Source organism: Amblyomma americanum, chromosome 9, assembly GCF_052857255.1.
Source record: "Amblyomma americanum isolate KBUSLIRL-KWMA chromosome 9, ASM5285725v1, whole genome shotgun sequence".
NCBI lineage: Eukaryota > Metazoa > Arthropoda > Arachnida > Ixodida > Ixodidae > Amblyomma > Amblyomma americanum.
This window is the reverse complement of record NC_135505.1, coordinates 61,919,432-61,935,302: the sequence shown is the minus strand read 5'-3', so window position 1 is coordinate 61,935,302 and position 15,871 is coordinate 61,919,432. Positions and strand designations below refer to the sequence as shown.

Here is a 15,871-nt window from a genome sequence, read left to right as displayed (position 1 = left end):
TAAACAACTTTTTTCGCGCGAACGAAGTGTGGAACCTGCGGCACAGAAAGTCTGACTTTGAGCAATCCAAAAGACAAGGAGTATGGCTTAGCTGTAAAGCTCCAGCTTGTCTGCGGCAGCTGCAACTTCGAGAAGAAGTTCCCCACGAGAAAGTGGAACTGCCAACATGACTCCCTTCAAGGTCAACATGAGGGCCATGACGGGAATACAGACTATAGGCAAAGGCATGACTGCCCTTGGAAAGTTTTGCGCCTGTATGAAACTGTCACACCAAGGTCTGCCCCACAAGACCTTTCAGGGACACCTGAAAACTTTTGTTAAAGCCTGCTTGAACACAGCGACCACAAGTGAAGCTGCCAGTGTGGCAGTCATAAAGGATAGAGACTTCTTGAATCCAGTTGGGAGCATTGATGTTATTTCTGATGGTTCGTAGATGACCCGAGGTCGTAGCTCTCATATCAGTGTGGACTACATTGCTGAGCTGTACACTGGTCTCATGGTCAACCACACTGTTTACACGAACTTTTATCTCAGATGTGCCTTGAGACCACAGACACAAGATGAAATCTATGGTGACTAGCTCGCCACCAGCGAGTGCCAGCGAAGCATCGATTTTAACTCTGGCCGCATGGAAGTGGAGGCTGCGCTGACCACGCTTCAGAGGGCTCTGGCCAAGCATGGCCTGCGCTACACGGCCGTCCTCTCTGATGGAGACAGCCGGACTTTTCATGCTTTGTCAGAAGCAAAAGTGTACGGATTCATAAAGACTGACAAGAAGGATTACATCAAGCACGTTCATAAGCGAATGGGGACTGCTCTGCGGAACCTGGTTGATAGAAAGAAGGCTCAAGGTGAACCTCTTGGCGGAAAAGGCAAGCTGCAGCAGGAAAAGATCAAGAAGATCACCAACTACTACGGCTATGCTTTGAGGAGCAACAGTAATGACGTTCCAGGCAGGAAGGCAGTGGAAGCTACACTCCTGCACATGACTTCAACAGATGATGTCTCGAACCGCTCCAAGTGCCCTGAGGGTGCTGACTCTTGGTGCAAGTTCAACAAAGCCTTGGCCAATAATGAACTTCCACCTCCACACCTCCACCAAGAGTGCCTTCCCGGCTCAGCAGTGAACGAAACACTCAGACTGCGATCGAGAACCCACACTCTCTCTCATTTGGACGCAAGCTTCAAAGAATGGGAATGCTTCTTTGGAAAGTGTGAAGCGGGCTGCTGCTGAGGCTGCTGCCAGCTACAGTGAAGGAAGGAGGGCAACTAATGAATCCATCACTGCAAATCTGGGCTATGCTGCTGGTGGCTGCCTTGTTCGCCGAAGCTTAGAAAAAGGCGCTCTGCATTTGTGCAAGGCAAATAGAGCTCAGCTAAACAGCACTAATACGAAAGAGAGACTGACAAGGCGGCACAAAACGGGAACAACTGAAGATTAAAGTCCTGCAATGCTATGAAGACGTTCTCCAGCGGCACAGGGCAGCATGCTGCCCAACATCCAGGCGGTTCTTAAAAACAGTGTAGGAGACGTGTCGAGCGTCGCACCAAACGGTCCTTTTCAGGACCACCCAACTGCTTGCCATGGTGGGGGCTCAGATCTCCTTGGCTTTGGACAGCTAGGTCTCTCAAAAAACAGTTTTCAGGATCAAAAATATTTCCTTTACAGCTCAACCCCCAAGCCCTGTACTCCAATGTCTCTAAAAAAATCGACCGATAACATCATGAGAAATTTTTTTTTTGCAACTTCATCACGCTTCACCTTCGACATTTTGTTTAATAATGTTTCCTTGGATGGAATAAGACACTTTTTTCTTTTGCTTTGTAAAGAAACAGCTAGGGAACATCTAAATAAAATCTGTTGAAGATTCCTCCCAAAATTTTCTGCAGTCAGCGTCAAAACTTTAAATGCAATTTTCTCAGCTTCATGTTTTTTGCCAATGTCACTAGCCCTACGAAATTTTTCATTATGTTTTTGTGATGCAATTTTAATAAATTTGACACCGTGCCATGCTATCTTTATGTGGCTAAGTTGAACATACTAAATTTTGTGAACAATAATGAATGTTTTTATATGATGATATACCTTAACAATATAAGCAGCATAGCTCCGCATGGCAGGTCTTTGGCTACGGCTACAGTTTAATCTGAACAAAAAAAAATGTTGAGGGAAAGTGTCTTTGACCCGTAAGAAATTGCATAATTAGGCTTGTTATTTTTCCATATGTTGAGAACTAATTGAGATAAGCTGAAACTAATTACATTTTTGAAAATGGGAGGAAGAAATACATATGCATACATAACTTCATTACGATATCTCTAATAATAATTTTTGTTTTAAGACCACTGTCTCCCTTTAAGGGTAGACGTGCGGGCTAGCTAGTGGTCCATACTTTGTTTAAACAGTGCAAAAGATGCGGACGCAGAAGGGACACACAAGACACGAACAGCGCTCGTGGAACTAACTCGTGGAAAGTATTTGGTAGGTGGGGAATCACGTTTAAGCCAGTGAAAGACCTAAGCACAGCTGGCACCCAAACTTTCCTCGGGCTTTCATCGCCGGCCACGGCTGCTGGAGATTGGTGTGGCAGACTTCATCTCCGCCCTTCAAAGAAAGCTGCCCACCCCCCAGAGCTGGTTGTGGAAGGCTACATATTGTGAACCTTGATTTGGACATCCATTGTAATTTGTACGACAAAGGTTACAAACATGCACATGGGCACCTGTTGTGCAAAGAGGTGGCTTTAGAGAGTCTTTCCCTGCCCCCCCCCCCCTGCAGTACCAAACAGTCAACAGGCTCGGAGACTCTGCACGAACAGTTTTTCCCATTCGTGTTTTGAGGATGTTTTCGAACTCAGAAAACTTATTTGATCGTAAATGCCTATCCAATGAATCACTGACCATGTTGTCCTGCACTCTTAGTGGGAACTAAATAAAGATTGCTGCTGCTCGGAAAGTTGTGGTTGCTGAACTCAACGGCATTCTGCTGTTGTCCTTGAAAAAAATCAATGCTGAAGACTAACCAAGAAATGTTTTCATATCGAACTTGTAAATGGTCCTGCGAAGGTTTCCAATAAGGGTAAGAAAAGCCAAAATGATAGGTATTGAATAGGCAATCACCTTCTCAAAACATTTCGGCCTAGCTTATGTAGCACCAGAGATATTTGCCATTAAATACGGCCCTCCAACTTCTCTCTCATCTCGTTCACTGCAGAGAGGCAGGAAAAAAAAAAACACAGGCACGCTGGCCTACCCACGACCAACACAGCCACCCACTCCCCCTCTACTGCACGACGCTGGTGGCAGAGTGGAAGGGAGCTAGGTGTCCAGATAGCTGTGCTTGCCACCACCTTCGCATGTTTCTCGTGCTTTGTCTACGAACATCATTTTGTTTTTGGCAGTGCAGTTAGAGCCCCTGACAACTGATGCCAGGTGTCCTTTGCAAAGTTAAAAGAAGAATTCACACACAAGACTGGCACCGGATGTCACCGTGAGCTTTAGGAATTTTTGTAAAACTGTCAATTTGAGATTCGCTTTTGAGGCCAGCGGTGATGGCGTAGACGTACAGTATCTGTTTTGTGGGCAAGAGGACTGCAGTTTAAACCAATGTTACTAGATTACCTTTTCAGTTTGCGAACTCCGGCGCCGCGGGTGTCACCCTTCCCTGTCCCGCCGAGCGGGGGCGCGCTCGTCGCTCTTTGACCGGCCTGTCGGCACCCACACTGGTGAAGTCAGCAGCGAAGCGTTGTTGTGCCGGTCATTTCTTTGTTGCCTTCAACTGTGCTGAATGTTGATCGCTCTACTGTGTGTGTGTGTCCTAGCAAGATTTAGCATAGTGGGTTTCTAGGGACGTTGCTCGTGCGGCGTGTGCTCCCGCCTCAATTCAACACAGAAGCATCTGTGCGCCCGAGCTGCGTGCGCGTCTTGCGGATCGTGCGGCGCAGCTGTCCAGCTTGGTCTGTCCACTCCGAAATAAAGGCAAGATCAGCGCATCTATGTAATGAGCGACCAAGTTTCATACTGACCGTCGCGCACGTGTGTGGGCCTATGACAGGTCCTGAATGTGACAAGAAATGCCGCGTTGCTTTGTGACTGGTTGCCGAAGTGGCTACAATTCTACGAAATCCGCACCCGAAAAAAGCATTTTTTTAAGCCGCCCGCTGATGCTGCGCGCCTTAAACAGTGGCAACGGGCTATACCAAGACAGGATAAGGAGCTGTCCAACTGTTGTGCTGTATGCGACCTCCACTTTCACGAGGAAGACATCCTGAAAAACTTCGTGCACAACGTTCATGGCGACGTAGTCATAATACTGCGTGACAAGTGGGCTCTTAAGGACGATGCTGTGCCGCGCATATTTTCGAATTGCCCTAAATACTTGTCCAAACCAGCACTAAAACGCAAGGCCCCTGCCGTGCGTCCACCACCTCGGCTCAGGCGCCGAAAAGAGCAAAGGGAAAATGATGAAGAAACGATGCCATCGAACACATGCGATTCTATCGAAAGCAGTGACGGCAGGGACAACAGTGTTGTGCTAGAGAATAACACACCGCTGTTTGATGAGTTGTCTTGCATGGCAGCAGCAGGCCAGCGAATGCAGGGTTGGTCGCTTGAAGTTGTTGGCACTACAATCATGGTGTACAAGCTGATAGTGACGGAAGGCATTCTGGAAATTGACAGGGCTGTGGCAGTGTCAAAACGCCAGACCGTATCAGTCAGTGCCAAGGGTCGACGTGTGCCATCAGTTGCATATGCAAATGATGTGGATGTTGAAATGAAGACATGCGATGACTTAAAGTGCCTACTTGCGGGCATTGAAAGGCTAACTTTTTGTGAAGGTTGCCCTGCTCATAATTACCCGCATGTATTATCATCAGCTGTGGCCATTAAAGACTGTGAAACATGGCACCGCAAATCATGCACAACACTCACAGTAAAACCTCGTTAATTCGAAATCGCTTAATTCGAACTTCCGGTTAATTCGAACTGACGGCCGGGTCCCGGCAAAGCCCTGTGTATTTCAATGGGTCAAAACTCCCGATAATTCGAATATGCCGGTATCCACGTCGGTTAATTCGAACTAGGCGCCGGTGGCTGGCATTGCTCCTCACATATAGAAGTCACCTCGTAGCAAATACAATGCGCTGAAAATTTAAAAAAAATGCAGAATGATGAGAAAAAAAGTAAGCCAGCACGCATGTCAGCACGCACGAGGTGAGACGTGAATTTCGTTGCCCGAACCAACTTTCCGGTGCATGCCGTAGCAGGTTTTCGCTGCCGGAGCATCGAAGCATTGGCTTGTCTATCTTTGGCTGACGCGCGGTCACGCGGGTAGCCACCCTACCGCGGGCGCCGCGCCGCGGGCGCGGGCCACGGTGGCTTCGGCGCAAGCCGTTGCAGGTTTCCGCTGCGCCGAGGCGGTCGTGACCATTGGAGACGCACGCGACCATGGAGGAAGGAAGTACTCGGGAGAGGCGGTTACGTCACATTTTTTTGAAGCCGCGCTTTTTTTCTGATGGAAATAAACGTTTCAATCAAGCGGGCCTCCCCTCCCCGTTCCCCCGCTTCCCTCTACTTGGGCGCCGTCCCAGCGCGCCTGCCCATGCAGCAGACGACGCCGCTGCGCCCAGCGTTCTATTGGCTGCGCCATCGGCTAAGCTCTCCCAGTAGCCCTTGCGAGAACGCGTGACCCTTTTTTTGTGCAGCTCGGGAAGCGAAGACTCTTTCCTTCATCCTGCACGCAGCACCCAGCCCCTCTTGCACCTAGTCTTTGTTGCCGCGGTGTCTAGCGAAGTTTGTGTTGCGTGATATTCCTCATTTGTTTGGTGTCTCGCTGGTGACGTCTCATCGACTGTGCCAATCATGGCAAACCGAGGAAAGTACTCTGCAAAGGATTTGAAGACGAAGGTGGAGATATTACAGGAGGTCGAACGTGGTCTCCTAACAAAGACAGCGATCGCAGAGAAGTTTGCAGTCAAGAAAAGCACGCTGTCCACATACCTCAAGAACAAGGACTCGATCTTCAATGCGTATCAAAAGGAGATGGAGCCCTCGCGGAAACGACTAAGAACATCGGCTCATCCAGAGATGGAGGATGCTGTAATGGCATGGATTAAGGACGTTCGCAGCAGGAACATTCCGCTAAGTGGACCAATAATTGCCGCAAAGGCAGTGGACTTCGCCAGCCAGATGGGCATAAGTGACTTCAGCGCGTCGGAAGGCTGGTTGTCGCGTTTCAAGGCCCGTCACGGACTTACGTTTGAAAGCATTTGTGGAGAGGCAGCCGCAGTCGATGAAGAAACGTGTCAAAATTGGATCTCAGGTCAACTAAAGGACTACCTTGCCGATTACTCGCTCAGCGATGTGTTCAATGCAGATGAAACCGCGCTTTATTTTAAGTTGCTGCCGAACAAGACTGTCAGTTACAAAGGCGACACTTGTTCAGGCGGGAAGAGAAGCAAGGAAAGAGTGACAGTGTTGGTGTGCGCAAACGCGACTGGCACGGAACGGTGCCGCTTGCTAGTTATAGGCAAAGCAGCGAAGCCTCGCTGCTTTAAAGGGCTAAAAACTCTCCCTGTTGATTATACTTTCAACAGAAAGTCGTGGATCACGCGAGCAATTTTCACGGATTGGCTGCGCACACTCGACAGGAAGTTCGCGGCACAGAACAGGAATGTTCTGTTGTTCGTCGACAACTGTTCAGCCCATTGCGACATCAGCGGACTGATGGCGATCCGTCTGGCATTTCTGCCGAAAAACACTACGGCTGTGCTGCAGCCTACGGACCTTGGGGTTATTAAAAACCCCAAAACACTGTACAGGCGCCACCTCCTAGAGCGGATTCTTGTGTGTATGGAGAGCGGCAAATCGTACGACGTCAATCTCCTCGGAGCCTGCAACATGCTGGCAACATCGTGGAATGCTGTCAAGGCGGACACAGTCGCGAACTGTTATCGAAAGTGCGGCTTCATTGAAGGCCCAGAAGCCTGCAGCACGGCAGAGCTGGATGCTCAGTGTGATGACTCCGTCGCGCTGCACCCTGCCTACGCTGCTTTATCGGAGGGTGTTGATTTCCAGAGCTTCGTAGACGTTGACAGCGGCGTGCAGACATCGGGGCCGTTAAGCGATGCCGAGATTATTGAAGCGGCCTGCGGTGACCAGATGCCGCACAATTGGGCGCGGCGAGCACAGCTGACAGCGACGACGAGTCCGACGGAGGCGACGATCCATTGCCACCCCGAGTGCATGTGAAACAGCGTCAGCACTCGATCTGGCTGCGCGCTACTTCTCCGCCGATGATAATTCGGACGCTGCGTTGGAGCTGTTGGGCAAGTTGCAGACGATGCTTGTCGAGTCACGGCAAAGAAAACGAAAACAAATGCGCATCACCGATTATTTCTCTCTTTGATATGCTTTGCCAATCTGCTGTTAATAAACATGTTTTTGAAGCGTAGTGTCATATTTAATCATTAAGCTTGCTGCTTACGCGAATGCATTTCGATGTTAGCTCCAACCGCATAAACAAATTAACTTTATTTCCTTCCACATTCGGGCTCGATTATGATTTTAATTCGCGCAATCGCCCGCCGCAAATGTGTAGTAGCGGGTAGTAAGAGATAATGATCTCAGATATGCCTGTTTTAGCTTCGGCCCGTGCTGCCGGGCGTGATGGCCGCTTTTTTTAGCGCCCGCTCGTTAATTCAAACTCCGCTTAATTCGAACAATTTTCCGGTCCCCCTCGAGTTCGAATTAACGAGGTTTTACTGCAGACTGCAACCTGCCAGGAATGCAGGAGTCTGCCCAATCTCTTTTCACGGCGTCGTATGAAAACCAACTTTGAAGTCTAAGAGCACCAAAGTGAAGTCCTTGCGCAGAAGGGCAATACGAGCTACAACGCGAAGAGAAAAGCTGAAGAAAGAAGTGGCCACCATGAAGAAACAACTTCAGAATATGACAGAAGCAAGCGTGGAAAGTGCACTTGACATTCTTCCAGCTAAACAGCAGCTGGCTTTCAGGACTGCTTTTGAAGCAGCAAAGGCGAAATCAAAAAATGGGAGGAGGTACACAGAAAAGTGGTTAATGACATGCCTTCTGCTGCAGATTTCAAGTCCGAAGGCTTACAAATTACTATCTGATATGCAGCTTTTGCCACTTCCTAAAAGAGCGCGCCTCCGTCAAATCATCAGTGGCATACCCTGCAGGTACGGCTTCAATGAGGTAGCACTGAAGAGTATCCGAGACCATTTTCATGAGAAGAGCCAGCTCAGAAGGTTTGGAGTGCTACTGCTTGATGAGATAAAACTCAAGCAATCTGTTGCTTTCAGCAAAGCGTCCTGCACAATGGATGGATTTGTTGATTATGGTGATGTGACAGGTGCAGCCACTGGCCAACTCGCTGATCATGCACTCGTATTGATGTTTGTGCCACTTTTTGAGGGCTGGGTTCAGCCTATAGCATGTTTTGCCACAAGAGGAGCAGCACCTGGGCGGATCCTTGCACAGCTCCTGTTGAATGCTGTGCTGCAGCTGCACAAGCATGATGCTTCAGTGCTTGCGGTTGTAAGCGATGGAGCAGGCAACAACCGTTCCATGTGGACGAACCTGGGAATATCGGGAGATATGAAGTCACCACGCAACTACATTGAGCACCCCTGGGAGCCTTCGCAGAAGATCTTCATCTGTGATGTTCCACATGTCATCAAATGCATTCGAAATCATTTGAAAAAGCACACATATGGAATGGTAAGAGGAAATGTGTACATGCAGTTACAATGATGTGCAACGACTGATGTGTTTCCTTCTTTCAGGCTGGTGATCATCAGATCAACTTCTCACACTATGTTGCGCTGTACGAAGCCGAAAGGAACAAGCACACAAGAGTTGTGCCGAAGCTGACAAAAGCACATGTTGCCCCAGACAACCTACAGAAGATGAGCGTCCGGCTTGCTACCCAGGTGGTATTCTCTAGAAGACAGCGTATAATCATTTCTTGGTTATTTCTTTAACTAATGCATCAATGCATTTTTTTTACAGTTATTCAGCCATGGGACAGCTACTGGCATTCAGATATACAGAGAAGGAAATGCCGAAGGAATGATTGGTTCCGAGGGCACAGAAGCATTCACCAAATTTGTCAATGACTTATTCGATGCTTTGAATATTAAGCTGCCTGAAAGAGGCATCAAACGTCACTCGAAGGAAATACAGGCAAGCCAAAACACCTTCCCTCTGTGCCTATTCATTCATGCATTTTGACACATCAAATGCTGACATTTTAACTCGATTCATTCAGGTCATCAAATGCTTTTTGGACATGCTGAACGTCACAGAAAAGAACTCCATGGAGAAAGGTCTCAAGCTTTTTGCATCGCAACTAACGACAGAATCCCTCGGTGTCACTTTGCTGTCGGTACTTGATATCATCGAGTTCCTTCTGGATCAGGGTGCCCACTATGTTTTAACAGCAAAGTTAAACCAGGACCCCTTGGAGGTGAGGATGTGCTTGCTTCTGTTTTATATGAGTGCAGAGCTATGAGTGATGAAGGTCATTGGTAGCTAACAAACTATATATCTTTTCCAGCGTCACTTCGGACTTCTCCGTTCATTTGGAGGGGATGAATCACACCCTACAGTGGTCAACTTCACCCAAATATTTCGCCTTCTCAGTTTGTACACACCGATAAAGACTGCTTTATGTGGTAGTGTGCAAGGTGTGGCAGGGAATGTGCTCGTCGGTGTCCAGGACACACTGAAGATGACAAGAGCGTTTCACCGCACTAAGCACGCTTCTTTACATGGCTCCATTCAACAAAAGCTAACGGAGATGACATCAGATCCTGCCAGGACGCCTGATCAGCAGGACGATGACCACTGCTACTTCAAAGGAGATGTGGACCAAGCTGTTGTCTACTACTTAAGTGGATATGTAGTCCACAAATTTGAGAAACTCACAGCATGCCTTCTGTGCCTAAAAGACAAGCAGTCCAGTGCCCGTTGTTGGCTCTGATGCATACCTTACAACTTACAGGAGCTTTAAGGAAGGTTGCATGAAGCATCCAACAGTAAAGTGTTGACCATCATGAAAACTGTTAATGAAGTAGTTTCTGCTACATTAGACAGAGCTGGCCTATGCACAAACATATTCTGGAAAGTGCTGAAAGAGCTAGAAAAATGCAACCTTGCTCGCTTGGACTGTGCTGAGCACATGTCGGCATCCACTTGTCAGATATTGAACTTCATTATTGTGACAAGAATGCACTTTTTTTCTAGACATGTTAACCACCGACTAGAAAGCAAGGAGAAGGTGGCTGTCGCGAACAAAAAAGTGCGTCTCTTGTAACTCTTTGGTCCTTTAAAAGTGGATACCAGTAAGATGTAGATAATTGTTCCTATACGGATTCAATAAATTGTTTCCAATCTTACTTTTGCTATTCCCGTCATTTTTCGCATTCTAAGTCCTTAATAACAGCGAGGTTTCCGATGCGTAATGCTTTATTTTCCTTTTAAAAAGCATGTATGCAAGCGATGACAGTTTTGGTTCAATCCAATGATTCTTGGCTTTAGGTTTTAATATTTTCAGCAACGTGCAATTCTTCTACCGTTTCGGAGCTCGCTGCAAAGAGTAATTTTGTACAAAGCTAAATAAATAAAGAACGATACCCGACGAACGAGCAAGATCTAGGTTCATCTTCACAGCTGGGTAGGGGTCCCTCTTAGCATCAGCTAACAATTCAGGCATCCAGGTTGTATCTGTGTCGCCCAGGGCCGCTCTCGCGGCCTGAATACCACGTAGCAGCCGCGCATTCAACATAATGCTTGTGCACTACCTTCAGAAATATGCTCCTTCAACGTAAAAGTGCCGTGAAACACGGCGCGAGGGCTTTATAACAACGGCTTGTACGACGAGAGACAGGGTGGACCGGGCCAACAGCGTCGGAAGCGCCACCTCACGAGCGGGAGCGGAAAGGGGCCACGTTTGGCCGCCGAAACCCAGCGGAGTTTGCAAACTGACCAGGTAATCTAGAAACGTTGGTTTCAACACCACTGCCATGCAATTCTACACCGGATAAAAAAAATGCGTTCATGGAATTGCACAACCAAGCCTGCAGTGTGGCACGACCTCTGACCAGAGCCGACAACGCACTCCCTCACCAGAACAATGTTTGGCCACCCTGGTCTAGCACTCGGCTACAGCCTCCGATATCAATACACGAATTGACCCTTGGCCCTCACTCCCCAGCAGCTACAGAGAAAATGACCAAGTCAGTGGCCGGACCTGCGATGCCACGGAGGGTGCTAACATAACAAGAACAGTAAGTGTGGAATTTTCCATGTCTCCAGTACATGTGAACTACGGTGTATTCGGACCTCCGAGTGTACATACCTCTCACGCTGGCCTACCGTAGCTCAGTTTACAGACTGGGAAGCTGTGTATTTCCAGGTGAAATTAACGGGGCAGGTGCACAAGAAGGAATTGGAGCAGCAGGTGAAGAAGCAACAACTGTAGCGACAAGATAAGAAGAGGGCTGCCGCTGACAGCCGGAGCCTGACAGAGCTGCGGGCGGCGGGCGATTTACCGGACCGGAGCTTGCGACGCTTTGCCGCAAGCATTCGGAGGCCAGACCGGCATTCGCTACAGTGTTGACTGCCAGATTCCCAGCGCCCAGCAGTAGCCAAGCAAGTGCATCGCCGGGACCTACAACTCCAGGTGAGGAGATATCAGGCGCCGTGTCCCCTTCGGGGTCGTCGGCCGTCGTCGACGTACTGAAGCTCCAATCACTCCAATCACCTGGTTGAGGACGTGGGACCGGCATCATTAACTACTCCACTAGTTCACCCTGAAAGCAGAAAGCAGTGAGTCGCTGACTGGCCCATTGGCCCACGCCACTGAACTTTTGGGACTGACATCAACTTGTTCAGTTGCATGCACGCCTCATTGTGTATGCCGTGTATAATCTGCAGGCTTCTAAGTTTTGTATTCTTGAAGCGCATGCATTTGCATGCATTTGCATGTGGCAAGTCGCAGAACAGGAATACGCGGCAGCAAAAGAGGCAAGCGAGCATGAAGCAAAGACACTTCAGCTTAGATTGGATCTTCAAAGATCGGGAGAAGACTGCAGCTAGTGCCGACAGTCGCGATGTGGTACCTGACCCCACTTTTCAGATTTAACCCTGGCAGGTTGCGTGTTTCCTCCGACGAGAGGAAGGACGACCTAGATGCCTACATCAGGCAGTTCGAGAGATAGCCCGTAGCGAGAGCGGCCTGAAGACCAATGGGGGACAGCATAAAGCGCATGCCTTAGCGCTGAGGCTTTGAACGTTTTCAGAAGACTTACACCTGAAGACACCTCCGACTACAAGAAGGTTAAGGCAGCGCTCATGAAGCGTTTCAGATTTATCGTCAATGGGTTCGCCACCAACGTTCGGCCGGGGACCACCATCGTGAGCGACAAGTGGGCAGCGTATCAATGTGTGTGCCAAGGCTGCTCGACAGCAACGGTGTCAACATGAACCCGAGTCACGACACTGTGAACCACTCACATTTCTTCGCTGACCCTGTGACCGGCGCTCACACGCAGAATATTGAGAGTTCATGGCAGAAGGCCAAGGCCCAGCTTATCAGAAGCGGACAGAAGCTCACACCACAGCTGACAGAGTCCTACCATGAGTGGCTTTCCATCAATGGGAGGCAGCGCTGCCATGACCTTTTCCTTGAACTGATGGAGGCCATCACAAAGCACTACTCCATGTAAAGTGGGCCCCTACATTTCCTGCAGTACACGATGCCCTCCGGGTCTCAAAGCTGCTTTGCCAGCTTTTTTCTTTTCACGGTCCCTCTGGGGAACACCAAATGAGCCTTGGCAGGGCTGGCACGATGCATACCAGTCTCTCAAACGAGTTCCGCTCTTTAAACCAAGTCTAGTATGTGCAGGAACCAGTACTTGGACTGCTTCCTTTTTTTTTTCAATAGAGTTCACCACCACCAAATGTGCACTCCGGTAATTTCTTTTGCATCGCCACGCGCAAGTACCTGTGTATAATGCTGAAGGAAACTTGCGGGGCCAGGACAGACACCCAATTAAGACTGTTAGGCGTGTTATTGCGCAACAGAAAGCAGCAAAAGTGCGCCGTGGTACTAGATGACTCAAATGAAGACAAATGACTCGACGGAAGACAATTAGTTCGTGCTTTTGACGGGTGAACATGGCGATTTCACGATGGAAAAGTTTTCAGTCAAATATCGGGAACCAAAAAGGCGTTGTGACTAAATATGTGCACAATCGCTTTGTTTGCACGAAACAACCACAAGGCTGCGTGTAGAGGACAAGACATGCGCCTGATTAAAACTTTTACTCATGTTATTGCGTGATATAGCCGCCCAAAGAGGAAAACGGCGCGAAAAGTTACCCGCATCACGCCGCGGTCACACCGCCGAAAGAGAGAAAAGTGCGGGAAAAGAAATTGGTTTTGGCTTAGCTCCGGTTAAACCTGGAGTGACGCGAGAGCTACATCTGGCATTGAACTCACTCAGTCGAATTGCAAAGACTGCAAAGAATTGCAAACATCAGAAAAGAAGAATCTCAAAATAGGAGCAGTAATCAGAGTCAGTCTGAAAAGAGATCAGGCTTTATAAGTGGACCAGTTGCTACAATGTCTAAAGATCCTGAGGATTTGAGAAGCGAGCAACTTAAGCTGCAGGGTATGTACAAAGAAGACTTTCATACAGAGAGAATGAGAGCATGGTAATGGAGTCAACACACTGTCTACAGCAAGACATTAAAGCTCGCATGATAATAACCGGACCTCGAAATCATGTGGCCTTACCTGTTCACGGAATGTGGAACTGAAAGCTATTTTACTTTACATGTATTCTTGGGATAGATCTCAAGAAAATGCTTGAATGTTCTTTAAGAGAAAAAACTGCACAGTCGTAAATTTTCTGGTAAGGAACAGCACGGAAAGGTCATAATGGAAGCTTGAAAGGCTCTTCAAGCTCATGATCAAAAGACCTAAAATGTTGAGCTACTTGCTTAGATTCACTTTGGAAAAGAGAGGTAAGTTTCTAGGATGGCTACGGCTATAAAGGATATAAATAATGGTGCACTATTAACTAGATCTGTGAGAGGTCCCGTGCATGTCCACTTTTGCTTATCTAATATACTTGTGGGCTGCATAGTACAGTAGAATCTCGGTGATACAAACCCAGCTGATATGAATTTCGGTGTGATACGAACTCGTAAAAATCCCCCGCCGAAATGCATTGCGTACAATGAGCCAAAATTCGGATGTTTTGAACACTTTTCCGCGTCGCACCTGGTGATACAAACTTCGGTACCGCGACCGTCGAGCCACCAACGGCGCAGCGTGCGCCAGTGCCGGTTTGGAATTCCGCGGCAGCAGGGAGGCTGACAAGGCAAGAGAAGCTTTCTCTCTCTCTAGTTTTTGGGGGCAGCCTCTTTGCCTTTTTCTTTTATTCCGAAAGCAATACTGCTCGCACTTTCAGCCCATCGGTGGTCGTGGCGCCTCCTTACACAGCTGCGCGTCACGTGACCGTGTCATGTCACGCCAGACCGAGAGACTGGGCCCCAGCTCGCGGCATCGATGGTGGAGGCGAAGCCTTGCACGCCGCTGCTGCGGCGCTACCGAGGGAGGGCGCTCGCTGGTGTGACGTCACGCTAGGAGGATAAATGGGGCTATAGCTCGGCTCCTCGCAGTGGTCGGCGCGCTGCCTTACGCTATGCCGGATGACGTGTACAAGGCGAGGCTGGAACGATCTGCTGCGGCCAAGCGACGGCACCGTGCTGAAGAAACAGAAGAAGAAGGAAAAGAACGGAGAGCGAAACAACGTGCGTATGCAGCAGCGTGGCGAGCACGCCAATCAACATCGCTTGATGCGGGCGCATCTAGAAGTTCAGGGCCAAGTTTAATGAGTGGTGTTAACAAGGTAGCGAAACTATGGAGACAACCAGTAGTTCGGAGACAAGTTTCATGGACGCTCTTAATGCCGAAGAGACTATCATGGATGCTTCCCCAAACAGGAGACGACGCCGCTCTTGCCATGCTGTCTAACAGGCTGCCGAAGGGAAGTGATAAACGGATGATTATCTGCACGGGAGACTACAATAAGGATCCTACAAGAGACCATCGATTCATCCAAGCACTTGACGAGAAGTACTGTCTTCAGTTATGCCCCCTGCAGCCAAAGAGCACCACCCAATGGAGTAGCAGTTTAGATCTAGTCATGTATAGGCATTCCAACGACTATGTCATCACCAATGTGCAGACCAAAAGCCAGAACTTCACGGATCACAAAAGCATATTCATAGGATTAAATAAAGCAACATCACAGTAATACCATGTTGTGTCCAGTGTGAATCCATGTATAGCCATGCATAACATAGATAAGTCATAAGTGTACCAAGGATATCAATAGCAGAAACCAAGCAAAACAATGTATAGCCATAAGTTTAACAAAGGGCAACCATGTCCACACCATCAGCCGAACCAAGGCGCAGCCAAGGGCATTGCTTTCGCAATCTTCCAGGCTTAACTAAGCTAAGCCTTCAGTCAATTTTTTTACTTTGTTGTTGCCCAAGGCTAGCGCCGCTGCTTATTGGTCCGTTCGCCCCGCGAACCAGCCAACCCAACCGGTCGGGCGTGATTTGTCCTCTCCACATTTCTCGCGGCCCTGCGCGCCTGTTCCGCCGGTGGATTCTGCTTTCGTATTGCGTAACCTGTCCTTACCACCCCTACCCCCTCGTTTATCTTAAACTAGCTCCTTTTTGTGTCCCCTTTTTCACCTTGTCCCGTCTGTAGCGCTTTGAATTCTTTCTGTCATGAACCAACTGGGCCGGCTGACTCCCCTTTTAGC

At 48.7% G+C, this 15,871-nt stretch overlaps 1 protein-coding gene and 1 pseudogene across 2 annotated transcripts in view; one reads left to right on the top strand and one right to left on the bottom strand.

The window, feature by feature from the left end:
* LOC144104919 (uncharacterized) overlaps positions 1-15,871 on the bottom strand; it is a 211,524-nt gene that overhangs the window by 150,869 nt on the left and 44,784 nt on the right. The gene's annotated exons all lie outside the window — the stretch shown is intronic.
* On the top strand, positions 8,931-10,339 carry LOC144104101 (uncharacterized; annotated as a pseudogene).